Source organism: Eucyclogobius newberryi, unplaced genomic scaffold (assembly GCF_026437365.1).
Source record: "Eucyclogobius newberryi isolate DKJ021-1_F unplaced genomic scaffold, fEucNew1.0.hap1 SCAF_114, whole genome shotgun sequence".
In the NCBI taxonomy this organism is placed as follows: Eukaryota; Metazoa; Chordata; class Actinopteri; order Gobiiformes; family Gobiidae; genus Eucyclogobius; species Eucyclogobius newberryi.
In genome coordinates this window covers 139,598-156,145 of record NW_027315740.1, presented here as the reverse complement: position 1 = coordinate 156,145, position 16,548 = coordinate 139,598, and positions in this window count along the sequence as shown.

Below are 16,548 nucleotides of genomic sequence, written 5' to 3'. Positions count from 1 at the left end.
TTTAGTTAAAGAGTTGTGTGGTTTAGTTATAGAGTTGTATAGTTTAGTTGTAGAGTTGTGTAGTTTAGTTAAAGAGTTGTGTAGTTTAGTTATAGAGTTGTGTAGTTTAGTTATAGAGTTGTATAGTTTAGTTATAGAGTTGTGTAGTTTAGTTATAGAGTTGTGTAGTTTAGTTATAGAGTTGTGTAGTTTAGTTAAAGAGTTGTGTAGTTTAGTTGTAGAGTTGTGTAGTTTAGTTATAGAGTTGTGTAGTTTAGTTAAAGAGTTGTGTAGTTTAGTTATAGAGTTGTGTGGTTTAGTTATAGAGTTGTATAGTTTAGTTGTAGAGTTGTGTAGTTTAGTTAAAGAGTTGTGTAGTTTAGTTAAAGCGTTGTGTGGTTTAGTTATAGAGTTGTGTAGTTTAGTTAAAGAGTTGTGTGGTTTAGTTATAGAGTTGTATAGTTTAGTTGTAGAGTTGTGTAGTTTAGTTAAAGAGTTGCGTAGTTTAGTTATAGAGTTGTGTAGTTTAGTTATAGAGTTGTGTGGTTTAGTTATAGAGTTGTGTGGTTTAGTTGTAGAGTTGTGTAGTTTAGTTATAGAGTTGTGTGGTTTAGTTATAGAGTTGTATAGTTTAGTTATAGAGTTGTGTAGTTTAGTTAAAGAGTTGTGTAGTTTAGTTATAGAGTTGTGTAGTTTAGTTATAGAGTTGTGTAGTTTAGTTATAGAGTTGTGTAGTTTAGTTATAGAGTTGTATAGTTTAGTTATAGAGTTGTGTAGTTTAGTTAAAGAGTTGTGTAGTTTAGTTATAGAGTTGTGTGGTTTAGTTATAGAGTTGTGTAGTTTAGTTATAGAGTTGTGTGGTTTAGTTATAGAGTTGTGTAGTTTAGTTATAGAGTTGTGTAGTTTAGTTAAAGAGTTGTGTAGTTTAGTTATAGAGTTGTGTGGTTTAGTTATAGAGTTGTGTAGTTTAGTTATAGAGTTGTGTGGTTTAGTTATAGAGTTGTGTAGTTTAGTTAAAGAGTTGTGTAGTTTAGTTATAGAGTTGTGTGGTTTAGTTATAGAGTTGTGTAGTTTAGTTATAGAGTTGTGTGGTTTAGTTATAGAGTTGTGTAGTTTAGTTAAAGAGTTGTGTAGTTTAGTTAAAGAGTTGTGTAGTTTAGTTATAGAGTTGTGTAGTTTAGTTATAGAGTTGTGTGGTTTAGTTAAAGAGTTGTGTAGTTTAGTTATAGAGTTGTGTAGTTTAGTTAAAGAGTTGTGTAGTTTAGTTAAAGAGTTGTGTAGTTTAGTTATAGAGTTGTGTAGTTTAGTTATAGAGTTGTGTGGTTTAGTTATAGAGTTGTGTAGTTTAGTTAAAGAGTTGTGTAGTTTAGTTAAAGAGTTGTGTAGTTTAGTTATAGAGTTGTGTAGTTTAGTTAAAGAGTAGTGTAGTTTAGTTAAAGAGTTGTGTAGTTTAGTTATAGAGTTGTGTAGTTTAATTAAAGAGTTGTGTAGTTTAGTTATAAACGACTCTAACCAAGGCCTGCCTCCCTGCTCTCATCCCCCATCTCACCACGCTCTTCAACCAGTCTTTATCCCTCGGCCATGTTCCTTCCATCTACAAACTGGCCTCCATCACCCCCATCCTCAAAAAACCCACCCTAGACTCCGCCAACCTCTCCAACTACCGCCCCATCTCCAACCTGCCGTTCCTCTCAAAAACGCTGGAACGCATCGTCGCCGCCCAACTTCACACCCACCTCCAGTCAAACAACCTCTATGAACCCCTCCAATCTGGCTCCGCCCACTTCACAGCACTGAAACAGCCCTGGTCAAAGTACTCAACGATCTCCTCACCTCTGCAGACTCCGGGGCCCTCAACGATCTCCTCACCTCTGCAGACTCCGGGGCCCTCAACGATCTCCTCACCTCTGCAGACTCCGGGGCCCTCAACGATCTCCTCACCTCTGCAGACTCCGGGGCCCTCAACGATCTCCTCACCTCTGCAGACTCCGGGGCCCTCAACATCCTGTTACTACTAGACCTCAGCGCAGCCTTTGACACTATAAACCATTCCATCCTCCTACAAAGGCTGCGCCAACTGGGTGTTGAGGGCTCTGCACTTGACTGGCTCACATCCTACCTCACCAACAGGCAAGAGTTCATTTCCCTCTCCGGTCACTCATCCACCCTCTCCCCAGTAACGCAGGGGGTCCCCCAGGGCTCAGTCCTCGGCCCCCTCCTCTTCATCTGCTACATCTTCCCCCTTGGTCACATCCTCCGCCAACTCAACCTGGACTTTCACTGCTACGCTGACGACACCCAGATATACCTCACCACCAAATCCACCCACACCCACACCCGCCTCCTCACCCACACCCGCCTCCTCACCCACACCCGCCTCCTCACCCACACCCGCCTCCTCACCCACACCCTCCTCCTCACCCACACCCGGTCCCGTGATCACATCACTCCCGTTCTCCGCTCTCTCCACTCTCTCCCCATCAAGCAGGGCATAAACTTTAAAATACTCCTCCTCACCTTCAAAGCTCTTCACCACCTTGCCCCCCCCTACCTGTCTGACCTCCTCATCCCCCACCGCCCCACCCGAGCTCTCCCCTCCTCCTCCTCTCTCACCCTGACTGCACCAACATCCCGACTCAAAACTTTTGGCGACAGAGCATTCTCCCGAACAGCACCCCGACTCTGGAACTCCCTCCCCCAACCTGTCCCACTCTCCCTCACTCACAACATTCAAATCCCGCCTAAAAACATACCTCTTCACCCAAGCCTATGACCTCCCCTACCCCTAGCCTCCTCTACCCCATTGCCTACTCTTCTACCCCCTGTTACATCCCCATCTTTTTCTCTCTACTTCTTCTGTCTTGTTCATTTTATCTGTATATTAATGTGTATTGTACGTGTTGTCCCCCCTGTCTGTAAATACACCCCCTTTTTTATTATGTTCAGCGTCTTTGGGTCACTGAAAAGCGCTATATAAATAAAAGTTATTATTATTATTATTATTATAGAGTTGTTTAGTTATAGAGTTGTGTAGTTTAGTTATAGAGTTGTTTAGTTTAGTTATAGAGTTGTTTAGTTATAGAGTTGTTGTTGTTGTTGTTGTTGTTGTTGTTGTTGTTTTATGGCGGTTGGCATCCGAGTGTTGCATTATTGCCAGACTTTATTCCTCAGACTCTGTCGTCGTCCTCCTTCCATTAAAGCCCATGAGGTCATGATATGTCTTTGTGACTAGAATAGTTGTTGTTGTTGTTGTTGTTTCAGAGACCGACCGGCTTTATTCCAGGGAGACTCTTCTTCATCTTCCTCTCCTTCTTTGACGTTCGGTGCTTCCACCGTACAGCTTTATTCTTTAGGCTTCATTCTATAGGCTTTAATATTTCCACTGATGTCGCTGCTTGGTAGCCGTGCGTCTACGAGACTGGACGAGGACAGGAGACCACCCCCACCCCCATCTCGTCACTCTGATCACTCTGACTCCCCAAAAGCAGACCCCCATCACTCCGACTCCCATTTAGCGCCTTTAGCCTGTTTTCTATATCTGCCCAATCAAGCTCCTTTGTTCCAAGGAATCTCCCTGCAGCTTTAGCAATGATCCTGATCCTTTCAGTTCTGCTTTGAGTCTGAGCAGCACAGTTTACAACATCCACCATAAAGAGTACAAAATCCTCTCTATCCACAACCAGGGTATTCTCATTCATTCTGGAACCTGCACACTTGGGACCTCCACTCTTGAAACCTTCTCACTTCTTGGGAGCCACGCTGGCCTTTCTCATTTCGCCCTGGCTGGGAGCAGCGCTGGCTCCTCTCTCTGTATTTACTCTAAACTCGTTACTTGAAACTTTCTTGACTGCATCTGCATAGGATATACCTTGAGAGATCTTTATTTTATGCACCTCAGCAGCTCTTTTGCTAAACCTGCATCCCCCGAAGGCAGAGCTATGTTCTTCCCCACAGTTACAGCACTTCAGTTTTGCTCCCACGTCACACTTCCCATACTCATGATCTCCTGCACATTTACCGCATCTTTGCCTCCCTCTACAGACCGCTGCAATATGCCCAAAGCGCTGGCACTTAAAGCAACGCAGGGGCGGTGGAACATATGGCCTAACGTCATGGCACATGAACCCAATGAACACCTTACTAGGCAGGCACCTCCCTTCAAGTGTTACCATTACCGACAAGCTGTCACATCCCACCCCAGACCGGGTCACCTTCAACCGCCTAGCATCGGGTCACCTTCAACCGCCTAGCATCGTGTCACCTTCAACCGCCTAGCGTCCAGCACCTTAGCTCCAGTCAAATTCTCCTTAACTTCATCCACAGACGTCGTCGTAGGGACGCCTACGATAACTCCTCTGACCATGTTTCTTTCAGCATCAGACACAAGAATGTCCTTTCCACCCAGACGTTTAGTTCCAATCGCCTTCCGTTGCTGAGCCACGTCCTTGCACACGACCAGCAGTGAGCCATCTCTAAGGACACTCTAAGGACACTCGCACTCTTGATCACTCCCACAGCTACAGTTAGGCTCTTTGACAATGCCACTGAATTCCACTCCTTAAAGGATGCACCATCCTGTGCAAGCTTTATGATCACCTTACAGTCTCTGCTCTCACCCCGGATATCAACAGCCTCAGCCTCATCCTGCTGCCCATTCCCAGAACCCTCGGACGAGCTAAGGGACTTTTTACGTTTCCGGGCACGTGCAGGCAGAAAAGGCTGCTCCTCCACGCCGTCCAGAACGTCTTCAACCACCGATCCACTCTCCTCCGCCATCTCCCGTTGTGTAGTTTAGTTATAGAGTTGTGTAGTTTAGTTCTAACGAGCTATGAAACATGCTTTATGACATAATCAGACACTCAATAAAGTTTGGTGGTGATGTAACACTTGGATACAGCCGCCATAAAACAACAACAACAACAACAACAACAACAACAACAACAACAACAACAACAATATGTAGTTTAGTTGTGTAAAGTAGTGTAATGTGGAAAATTTGTGGAAAAGGTACTCCATGTGTGTGAAAGTACTGCATGTGTGTAACATGTGTGTCAGAGTACTGCATGTGTGTGAAAGTACTGCATGTGTGTAACATGTGTGTCAGAGTACTGCATGTGTGTGAAAGTACTGCATGTGTGTGAAAGTACTACATGTGTGTGAAAGTACTACATGTGTGTGAAAGTACTGCATGTGTGTGAAAGTACTACATGTGTGTGAAAGTACTGCATGTGTGTGAAAGTACTACATGTGTGTGAAAGTACTACATGTGTGTGAAAGTACTACGTGTGTGTGAAAGTACTACGTGTGTGTGAAAGTACTACGTGTGTGTGAAAGTACTGCATGTGTGTGAAAGTACTGCATGTGTGTGAAAGTACTACATGTGTGTGAAAGTACTACGTGTGTGTGAAAGTACTACGTGTGTGTGAAAGTACTACGTGTGTGTGAAAGTACTGCATGTGTGTGAAAGTACTGCATGTGTGTGAAAGTACTACGTGTGTGTGAAAGTACTACGTGTGTGTGAAAGTACTGCATGTGTGTGAAAGTACTACGTGTGTGTGAAAGTACTACGTGTGTGTGAAAGTACTACGTGTTGTCCGTCCATGTTTTCTGCTGCGTTTTGCGTCACCAGCGACGCTCAGTATTTCACACTTGATGATTGTGTCGTTTGTGACTCAAACAGTTGTTTGTCCTGATGGTGCTGAACGCAGACCTGAGCAGTGAGCGAGAGAGAGCCTCTGTGACCCGGCTGCACCCCCTCCTCCCTGTAGAGACGCTAATGTTAAACATTAGCATTAGCGACTTTACTTTTGCAATTTAATTTGCAAATACTGAAAAAAGTACAGTATGTAAAAATATCTAAAGCAACAGCCCCTAAGACACTGAAAGAGTTTTAATGAGTTTTAATGAGCTGAAACATGTCAAAATCCTACAATCTTATGACATCATAAGTGTCTGTACCAGACACTTATGATGTCATAAGTGTACTTATGTCATAAGTGTACTTATGGTACCAGACCTCCTGTCTGGTACCTGTGCCTAAGACACCGCGCCCCAAAGACCTCAACAGCTTCAGGCCAGTGTCTCTCACGTCCTGATGAAGACACTGGAGCTGGTCCTGGACCACCTCCGCTCCACCGTGAGCTCAGCCATGGACCCACTGCAGTTTGTATACGTCCTGACATCGGAGTGGAGGACGCCGTCATCTCCTGCTGCACCGCTCTCTCTCTCACCTGGAGAAGCCTGGCAGCTCTGTGAGGATCCTGTTCTTTCATCTCTCCAGCGCCTTCAACACCATCAGCTCCTGAGGGACAAGCTGGAGACGGCTGGTGTGGAGTACGACCTGCAGAGTGGATCCTGGACCACCTCACAGACCGACCCCAGTTTGTGAGAGCCCGGAACTGTGTGTCTGACACTCGGACCTGCAGTGTGGGGGACGTGCAGTGTGGGGGACCTGCAGTGTGGGGACCTGCAGTGTGGGGGACCTGCAGTGTGGGGGACCTGCAGTGTGGGGGGCCTGCAGTGTGGGGACCTGCAGTGTGGGGGACCTGCAGTGTGGGGGACCTGCAGTGTGGGGGACCTGCAGTGTGGGGGCGCCCTTTCTCTTCACCCTCTACACTGCAGACTTCAGACATGACATGGACAGCTGTGTCCTGCAGAAGTTCTCTGACCACTCTGTCCGCTGCAGGACACTCTGTCCTCTGCAGGACACTCTGTCCGCTGCAGGACACTCTGTCCGCTGCAGGACACTCTGTCCCCTGCAGGACACTCTGTCCGCTGCAGGACACTCTGTTCCCTGCAGGACACTCTGTCCGCTGCAGGACACTCTGTCCCCTGCAGGACACTCTGTCCTCTGCAGGACACTCTGTCCCCTGCAGGACACACTGTCCGCTGCAGGACACTCTGTCCGCTGCAGGACACTCTGTCCGCTGCAGGACACTCTGTCCCCTGCAGGACACTCTGTCCTCTGCAGGACACTCTGTCCCCTGCAGGACACTCTGTCCGCTGCAGGACACTCTGTCCCCTGCAGGACACTCTGTCCGCTGCAGGACACTCTGTCCCCTGCAGGACACTCTGTCCTCTGCAGGACACTCTGTCCGCTGCAGGACACTCTGTCCCCTGCAGGACACTCTGTCCGCTGCAGGACACTCTGTCCTCTGCAGGACACTCTGTCCGCTGCAGGACACTCTGTCCTCTGCAGGACACTCTGTCCGCTGCAGGACACTCTGTCCTCTGCAGGACACTCTGTCCGCTGCAGGACACTCTGTCCTCTGCAGGACACTCTGTCCTCTGCAGGACACTCTGTCCCCTGCAGGACACTCTGTCCGCTGCAGGACACTCTGTCCGCTGCAGGACACTCTGTCCTCTCTTGAGAGCAGCTTCAGTGAGAGACTGATCCACCCTCTGTGTGAAAGAAAAGGTTCCGTAGGTCTTTCCTTCTGCTGATGTCAGACTTTAGAACAAACACTGTTTGTCCTGAACATGTGTCATTACTGTGACATTCATGTGCCGTCGTGACACATGACATGGTATTTATGTATTTATGTATTTATTTATTTATTTGTCTATGGGAGTTTTTATTTGTTTATAGGAGATCTTCTACTGAAAGTGTTTTTCAGACTTCCTATAAGTGATCTGTTCTTCTGTATCTACCTCTGTATCTACCTGTGTTGCACCAATGAAATTTCCCCATGTGGGACAATAAAGGAACTAAAAGAAGAGAGCACATTACGCCAGTGCTGAAGTCTCTTCACTGGCTCCAGTTTAGAATCACATTTAAAATTCTACTCTTGACCTACAAAGCCATAAATGACATGGCCCCATCCTACCTCAAAGATGCTATAGAACCATATCATCCAAACAGAGCTCTTCGCTCTCAGAATGCTGGCCTTCTGGTGGTGCCAAGAGTCTCTAAAAGTACTGTAGGAGGTAGAGCCCCTGTGTTATGGAATCAGCTCCCGACCCATGTTAAATATGCTGACACAGTCTCTTCATTTAAGTCCAGGATTAAAACGTTCCTCTTCGAAATCTCTTATGGTCAGAGTAGTTAGGAACAGAAATATAAACCCACAGCTTCAGCTCCGCTGCCCTAGGAGTAACTGTGCTGGGGGAAGTATGACAGCTTGAGCACTATCCTCTTCTTCTTCTGACTACTTATGCTATCAAACAATATTTATTTTTTGATTCCACTTGCAAACTGTTCACCGCCTTCTTTTCTTTCTCTCACTCCTGAGGTCCTGTGGACCCAGATGTCCCTCTCCTGGTGAAGTGTCCCTGCCCCGTGTGGACGGTCCCTCATCTGCCTGAAGAGTGTCTCCAGCTCCAGTGTCTCCCTCACGTCTGTGAGAGTCACATCCTCCTTCACTGGAACTAACACAGGGACATACGCTTTTGTCCCAAAGAGGTTTTTTTTTGTAGTTTTTCCTGCAGAAGGAGGAGCTAAGGACAGAGGACCTGGGACATCGTCCCTCGTCCCCACAGACATTGTTGATTCATTTCTCCCTGTGGCCTTCAGAGGCGACTGTTGTTGTGATTTTGGGCCTTACAAAAATAAATTGATTTGATTTGATTTGATCATAAGAGTCTGTTTATGACATCATAAGTTATGACTTATGACATCATAAGAGTCTGTTTATGACATCATAAGTGTCTGTTTAAGACATCATAAGTGTCTGTTTATGACATCATAAGTTATGACTTATGACATCATAAGTGTCTGTTTATGACATCATAAGTGTCTGTTTATGACATCATAAGTTATGACTTATGACATCATAAGAGTCTGTTTATGACATCATAAGTTATGACTTATGACATCATAAGAGTCTGTTTATGACATCATAAGTGTCTGTTTATGACATCATAAGTGTCTGTTTATGACATCATAAGTTATGACTTATGACATCATAAGAGTCTGTTTATGACATCATAAGTGTCTGTTTATGACATCATAAGTGTCTGTTTATGACATCATAAGTGTCTGTTTATGACATCATAAGTTATGACTTATGACATCATAAGTGTCTGTTTATGACATCATAAGTTATGACTTATGACATCATAAGTGTCTGTTTATGACATCATAAGTTATGACTTATGACATCATAAGTGTCTGTTTATGACATCAATAAGACCCCAGGGGAAGAACGATAGACTTCAGCCATTGCACATTATCTATGTTTTTATTGTGGTTTGGTCAAAAACAAAACACAAAATTCAAACTGTGACGAGATGAAAAAAAGATTTTTGACAGAAAATTATTGCCTGAGACGGAATTCATCTCTTCTGTGAGTTATGAGCGTATGATCTAGTGGTGACCCGGGTACAACCTATCCTCCCTGTCTCTGTATGACACCAGCAGCATGAACACTGACTCTATCATGACTTCAGCATAAACACTGACTTCATCATGACTTCAGCATAAACACTGACTCAATCATGACTTTAGTATAAACACTGACTTCATCATGACTTCAGCATAAATATTGACTTCATCATGACTTCAGCATAAACACTGACTTCATCATGACTTCAGCATAAACACTGACTCAATCATGACTTTAGTATAAACACTGACTTCATCATAACTTTGGCATAAACACTGACTCAATCATGACTTTAGTATAAACACTGACTTCATCATGACTTTAGCATAAACACTGACTTCATCATGACTTTAGCATAAATACTGACTTCATCATGACTTTAGCATAAATACTGACTTCATCATGACTTTAGCATAAACACTGACTTCATCATGACTTTAGCATAAACACTGACTCAATCATGACTTTAGCATAAACACTGACTCAATCATGACTTTAGCATAAATGCTGACTCAATCATGACTTTAGCATAAATACTGACTTCATCATGACTTTAGCATCAACACTGACTTCATCATGACTTTAGCATAAACACTGACTTCATCATGACTTTAGCATAAACACTGACTTCATCATGACTTTATCATCAACACTGACTTCATCATGACTTTAGCATAAACACTGACTTCATCATGACTTTAGCATCAACACTGACTTCATCATGACTTTAGCATAAACACTGACTTCATCATGACTTTAGCATCAACACTGACTTCATCATGACTTTAGCATAAACACTGACTTCATCATGACTTTAGCATCAACACTGACTTCATCATGACTTTAGCATAAACACTGACTCAATCATGACTTTAGCATAAACACTGACTCAATAATGACTTTAGCATAAACACTGACTCAATAATGACTTTAGCATAAACACTGACTCAATCATGACTTTAGCATAAACACTGACTTCATCATGACTTTAGCATCAACACTGACTTCATCATGACTTTAGCATAAACACTGACTTCATCATGACTTTAGCATCAACACTGACTTCATCATGACTTTAGCATAAACACTGACTTCATCATGACTTTAGCATCAACACTGACTTCATCATGACTTTAGCATAAACACTGACTCAATCATGACTTTAGCATAAACACTGACTCAATCATGACTTTAGCATAAATACTGACTCAATCATGACTTTAGCATAAATACACAGACATTTGTTATGGTTTTATATTTTATTTGCGATAAACCACAAACACTGAATAATAACACTAAAATATTGAGCCATGACAATAAATAGATTTGGGTAAAAACATAAACAACATAAACAACATAAACATGTAAATAATATCATGAAATTGACGAATCAAATGTTCTGATGTAAAAGTGAAGCAGCTTCAGAGCATGAGCCGACCCTCACACTTAGGACCCTCACACTTAGGACCCTCACACTTAGGACCCTCACACTTAGGACCTCCACACGTAGGACCCTCACACTTAGGACCCTCACACTTAGGACCTCCACACGTAGGACCCTCACACTTAGGACCTCCACACGTAGGACCCTCACACTTAGGACCTTCACACTTAGGACCTCCACACGTAGGACCCTCACACTTAGGACCTCCACACGTAGGACCCTCACACTTAGGACCTTCACACTTAGGACCCTCACACTTAGGACCTTCACACTTAGGACCCTCACACTTAGAACCTTCACACTTAGGACCCTCACACTTAGGACCCTCACACTTAGGACCCGCACACTTAGGACCTCCACACGTAGGACCCTCACACTTAGGACCTTCACACTTAGGACCCTCACACTTAGGACCTTCACACTTAGGACCCTCACACTTAGGACCCTCACACTTGGGACCTCCACACTTAGTACCCTCACACTAGGGACCTTCACACTTGGGACCTCCACACTTGGGACCCTCACACTTGGGACCTTCACACTTGGGACCTCCACACTTGGGACCTCCACACTTGGGACCTCCACACTTGGGACCTCCACACTTGGGACCCTCACACTTGGGACCCTCACACTTGGGACCTCCACACTTGGGACCTCCACACTTAGGACCCTCACACCTGGGACCTTCACACTTTGGACCTCCACACTTAGGACCCTCACACTTGGGACCTTCACACTTGGGACCTCCACACTTGGGACCCTCACACTTGGGACCTTCACACTTGGGACCTCCACACTTGGGACCTCCACACTTGGGACCTCCACACTTGGGACCCTCACACTTGGGACCCTCACACTTGGGACCTCCACACTTGGGACCTCCACACTTAGGGCCCTCACACCTGGGACCTTCACACTTTGGACCTCCACACTTAGGACCCTCACACTTGGGACCTTCACACTTGGGACCTTCACACTTAAGACCCTCACACTTAAGACCCTCACACTTAGGACCCTCCCACTTAGGACCCTCCCACTTGGGACCCTCCCACTTGGGACCCTCCCACTTGGGACCCTCCCACTTGGGACCCTCCCACTTGGGACCTCCACACTTAGGACCCTCACACTTGGGACCTTCACACTTGGGACCTCCACACTTGGGACCCTCACACTCACACTTGGGACACACACTTGGGACCTTCACACTCACACATGGGACACTCACACTTGGGACACTCACACTTGGGACCCTCTTTCACCTCTTTACTTGTCACTTTCTTGACTGCAGAGGATAAACCTTGAGACTTTAATGCAGCTCTTTTGCTAAACACGCCCCCTGTATGCAGAGCTATGTCACGCCCCCTGTAGGCAGAGCTATGTCACGCCCCCTGTATGCAGAGCTATGTCATGCCCCCTGTAGGCAGAGCTATGCCACGCCCCCTGTAGGCAGAGCTATGTCACGCCCCCTGTAGGCAGAGCTATGCCACGCCCCCTGTAGGCAGAGCTATGTCATGCCCCCTGTAGGCAGAGCTATGCCACGCCCCCTGTAGGCAGAGCTATGTCACGCCCCCTGTAGGCAGAGCTATGCCACGCCCCCTGTAGGCAGAGCTATGCCACGCCCCCTGTAGGTAGAGCTATGCCACGCCCCCTGTAGGCAGAGCTATGCCACGCCCCCTGTAGGCAGAGCTATGTCACGCCCCCTGTAGGCAGAGCTATGCCACGCCCCCTGTAGGCAGAGCTATGTCACGCCCCCTGTAGGCAGAGCTATGCCACGTCCCCTGTAGGCAGAGCTATGCCACGCCCCCTGTAGGCAGAGCTATGCCACGCCCCCTGTAGGCAGAGCTATGTCACGCCCCCTGTAGGCAGAGCTATGCCACGCCCCTTGTAGGCAGAGCTATGCCACGCCCCTTGTAGGCAGAGCTATGCCACGCCCCCTGTAGGCAGAGCTATGCCACGTCCCCTGTAGGCAGAGCTATGCCACGCCCCCTGTAGGCAGAGCTATGTCACGCCCCCTGTAGGCAGAGCTATGCCACGCCCCCTGTAGGCAGAGCTATGTCACGCCCCCTGTAGGCAGAGCTATGCCACGCCCCCTGTAGGCAGAGCTATAGTCAACTCGACTTTCCAGGGGCCTTGCACCGCCTCATATATAATATACAATATTAAGCGTTGTTGTTTTTGTGAATGAAGTGCTGCACGATGTCACCGTGATGATGTCACCGCGACGATGTCACCGTGATGATGTCACCGCGACAATGTCACCGTGACGATGTCACCGCGACGATGTCACCGCGACGATGTCACCGTGAAGATGTCACCGTGATGATGTCACCGCGACGATGTCACCGTGAAGATGTCACCGTGATGATGTCACCGCGACGATGTCACCGCGACGATGTCACCGTGATGATGTCACCGCGTGACATCATCGAGCGTGAGCCTCATGCGCACGAGCCTCATGCGGTCCCAGAGGATTTATAGGGACAGCAGCGTCTTGATTTTCACAGACCTGGTTAACAGCAGAAATGCCAGACTCTATTGTAGGTTTGGACAATTTTCATCTGCTGCGGGCGACAGAACGAGAGAATGCGGAAAGAAAAGAGGTGGAGGTCTGAAGAAGAGAGGTGGAGGTCTGAAGAAGAGAGGTGGAGGTCTGAAGAAGAGAGGTGGAGGTCTGAAGAAGAGAGGTGGAGGTCTGAAGAAGAGAGGTGGAGGTCTGAAGAAGAGAGGTGGAGGTCTGGCTGTGTATGTGAACACGAGCTGGTCCAAACCCGAACACTGCAGTGAAGCAGCAGCTATGTAACAGGGATATTGAACTATTGGCTATTGGCATGAGGCCATACTATCTGCCCCGGGAGTTCTCACATGTGATTTTGATCGCAGTCTATGTGGCCCCGTCTGCCAATGCTGAATATGCTTGTGAAGCACTGCTCTCCTGCACTTGTAGGCTGCAAACACAGCATCCACAGGCTCTCTTCCTCGTCTCTGGTGACTTTAACCACGCTTCTCCCTCTTCTGTTCTACCAACATACACCCAGTATGTTACCTGCCCCACCAGGAACAATAGAACATTGGACTTGTTTTTTGCCAACACCAAGGAGGCTTATTCTTCTTCCCCCCTCCCTCCCCTGGGCAGCTCGGACCACAACCTTGTACATCTGAGGCCTGTGTATGAACCCATCGTGCGCAGGCAGCCTGTGGTGTCCCGTGAGGTGAGGATGTGGTCTGCTGAGAGTGAGGAGGCTCTGAGGGACTGCTTCAGCACCACTGTCTGGACTGAGCTTTATGACCCACATGGGGAGGACATCAGCACCATCACAGAGTGCATCACGGACTACATCAACTTCTGTTTTGAGAACATTGTTCCCTCCCGGACGGTGTTTTCCAAACAACAAGCCATAGATTAACCGTGAACTGAAGGCTCTGCTGGAGGAGAAGAAGAGAGCCTTCAGGTAAGGGAACAAGGAGGAGCTGAGGACCGTGCAGAAGGAGCTGAGGAGGGAGATCAGGCAGGCTGAGGCCGGCTACAAGAGGAGGATGGAGGAGCAGCTGCAGCAGAAGAACATTCAGGGAGTGTGGAGGAGCCTGAAAACCATCTCGGCTTCAAAATCCCCCCTGTCCAGACAGAGGGGGATCTACAGTGGGTGAATGATTTAAATGCTCACTTCTTGAGGTTTGATCGGTCACCCGCCCCTCCCCCTGCACAGCTGCATGCTCCCTCTTCCACAGCTGGACAATGCCCTGCATCTGTTCCTCTTCGCTTATCTGCCCCGGACCATCAGCTCCCCACTTCGCCTGGACTCACCCATCCCCCCAGCACACAGTCCCCCTGCCAACCACTGACTGTCACAGCAGCACAGGTGAGGAGTGAGCTGAAGAGGATTAAAGTGAGGAAGGCAGCAGGACCTGACGGCATCAGCCCCAGGCTCCTTAAGTCCTGCAGATGAACTGTGTGGAGTTGTGGAGCATGTCTTCAACATGAGCCTGAAGCTGAGGCTGGTACCACAGGTCTGGAAGACCTCCTGTCTGGTGCCTGTGCCCAAGACACCGCGCGCCAAAGACCTCAACAGCTTCAGGCCAGTGTCTCTCACGTCCTGATGAAGACACTGGAGCTGGTCCTGGACCACCTCCGCTCCACCGTGAGCTCAGCCATGGACCCACTGCAGTTTGTATACGTCCTGACATCGGAGTGGAGGACGCCGTCATCTCCTGCTGCACCGCTCTCTCTCTCACCTGGAGAAGCCTGGCAGCTCTGTGAGGATCCTGTTCTTTCATCTCTCCAGCGCCTTCAACACCATCAGCTCCTGAGGGACAAGCTGGAGACGGCTGGTGTGGAGTACGACCTGCAGAGTGGATCCTGGACCACCTCACAGACCGACCCCAGTTTGTGAGAGCCCGGAACTGTGTGTCTGACACTCGGACCTGCAGTGTGGGGGCCCTGCAGTGCGGGGGACGTGCAGTGCGGGGGACGTGCAGTGCGGGGGACCTGCAATGTGGGGACCTGCAGTGTGGGGACCTGCAGTGTGGGGACCTGCAGTGTGGGGGACCTGCAGTGTGGGGGGCCTGCAGTGTGGGGGACCTGCAGTGTGGGGGACCTGCAGTGTGGGGGCCTGCAGTGTGGGGGCCTGCAGTGTGGGGGACCTGCAGTGTGGGGGCCTGCAGTGTGGGGGCCTGCAGTGTGGGGACCTGCAGTGTGGGGGACCTGCAGTGTGGGGGGCCTGCAGTGTGGGGGGCCTGCAGTGTGGGGGGCCTGCAGTGTGGGGGCCTGCAGTGTGGGGGACCTGCAGTGTGGGGGGCCTGCAGTGTGGGGGACCTGCAGTGTGGGGGCGCCCCAGGGCACTGTCCTCGCACCCTTTCTCTTCACCCTCTACACTGCAGATCTCAGACATGGACAGCTGTGTCCTGCAGAAGTTCTCTGACCACTCTGCCATCATCGGACTCATCACAGACGACGATGTGGAGGACAGAGGACTGGAGCAGGACTTTGTGGAACCACCTCCTCATCAACGCGGGGAAGACCAAGGAGATGGTGGTGGACTTCCACAGAGGCCACGCCCCCCTCACCAGTGAACATCCAGGGACGGGACAGGCCACGCCCCCCTCACCAGTGAACATCCAGGGACGGGACAGGCCACGCCCCCCTCACCAGTGAACATCCAGGGACGGGACATTGAGAGAGTGACTCATACAAGGACCTGGTGTTCATCTGAACCACAAACTGGACTGGACTCATAACACAGACTGAACAGGAAGAGCCAGAGTCGGCTCCACCTCCTGAGGAGACTCAGGTCTTTTGGAGTGACAGGGCCACTCCTGACAGGGCCACTCCTGACAGGGCCACTCCTGAAGACCTTCTATGACTCTGTGGTGCATCAGCTCCTGTAGGTGTGGTCTGCTGGAGCAGCAGCATCACAGAGAGGGAGAGGAGGAGGCTGGACAAAGTCATCAAGAAGTCCAGCTCCGTCCTGGACTGTCCTCTGGACTCGGTGCAGGAGGTGGGGGACAGAAGGGTCCTGGCTAGATTCACATCTATGCTGGACCATGAGTGTCCCCCCCTGCAGGACACTCTGTCCCCTGCAGGACACTCTGTCCGCTGCAGGACACTCTGTCCCCTGCAGGACACACTGTCCGCTGCAGGACACTCTGTCCGCTGCAGGACACTCTGTCCTCTGCAGGACACTCTGTCCCCTGCAGGACACTCTGTCCTCTGCAGGACACTCTGTCCGCTGCAGGACACTCTGTCCCCTGCAGGACACTCTGTCCTCTGCAGGACACTCTGTCCGCTGCAGGACACTCTGTCCCCTG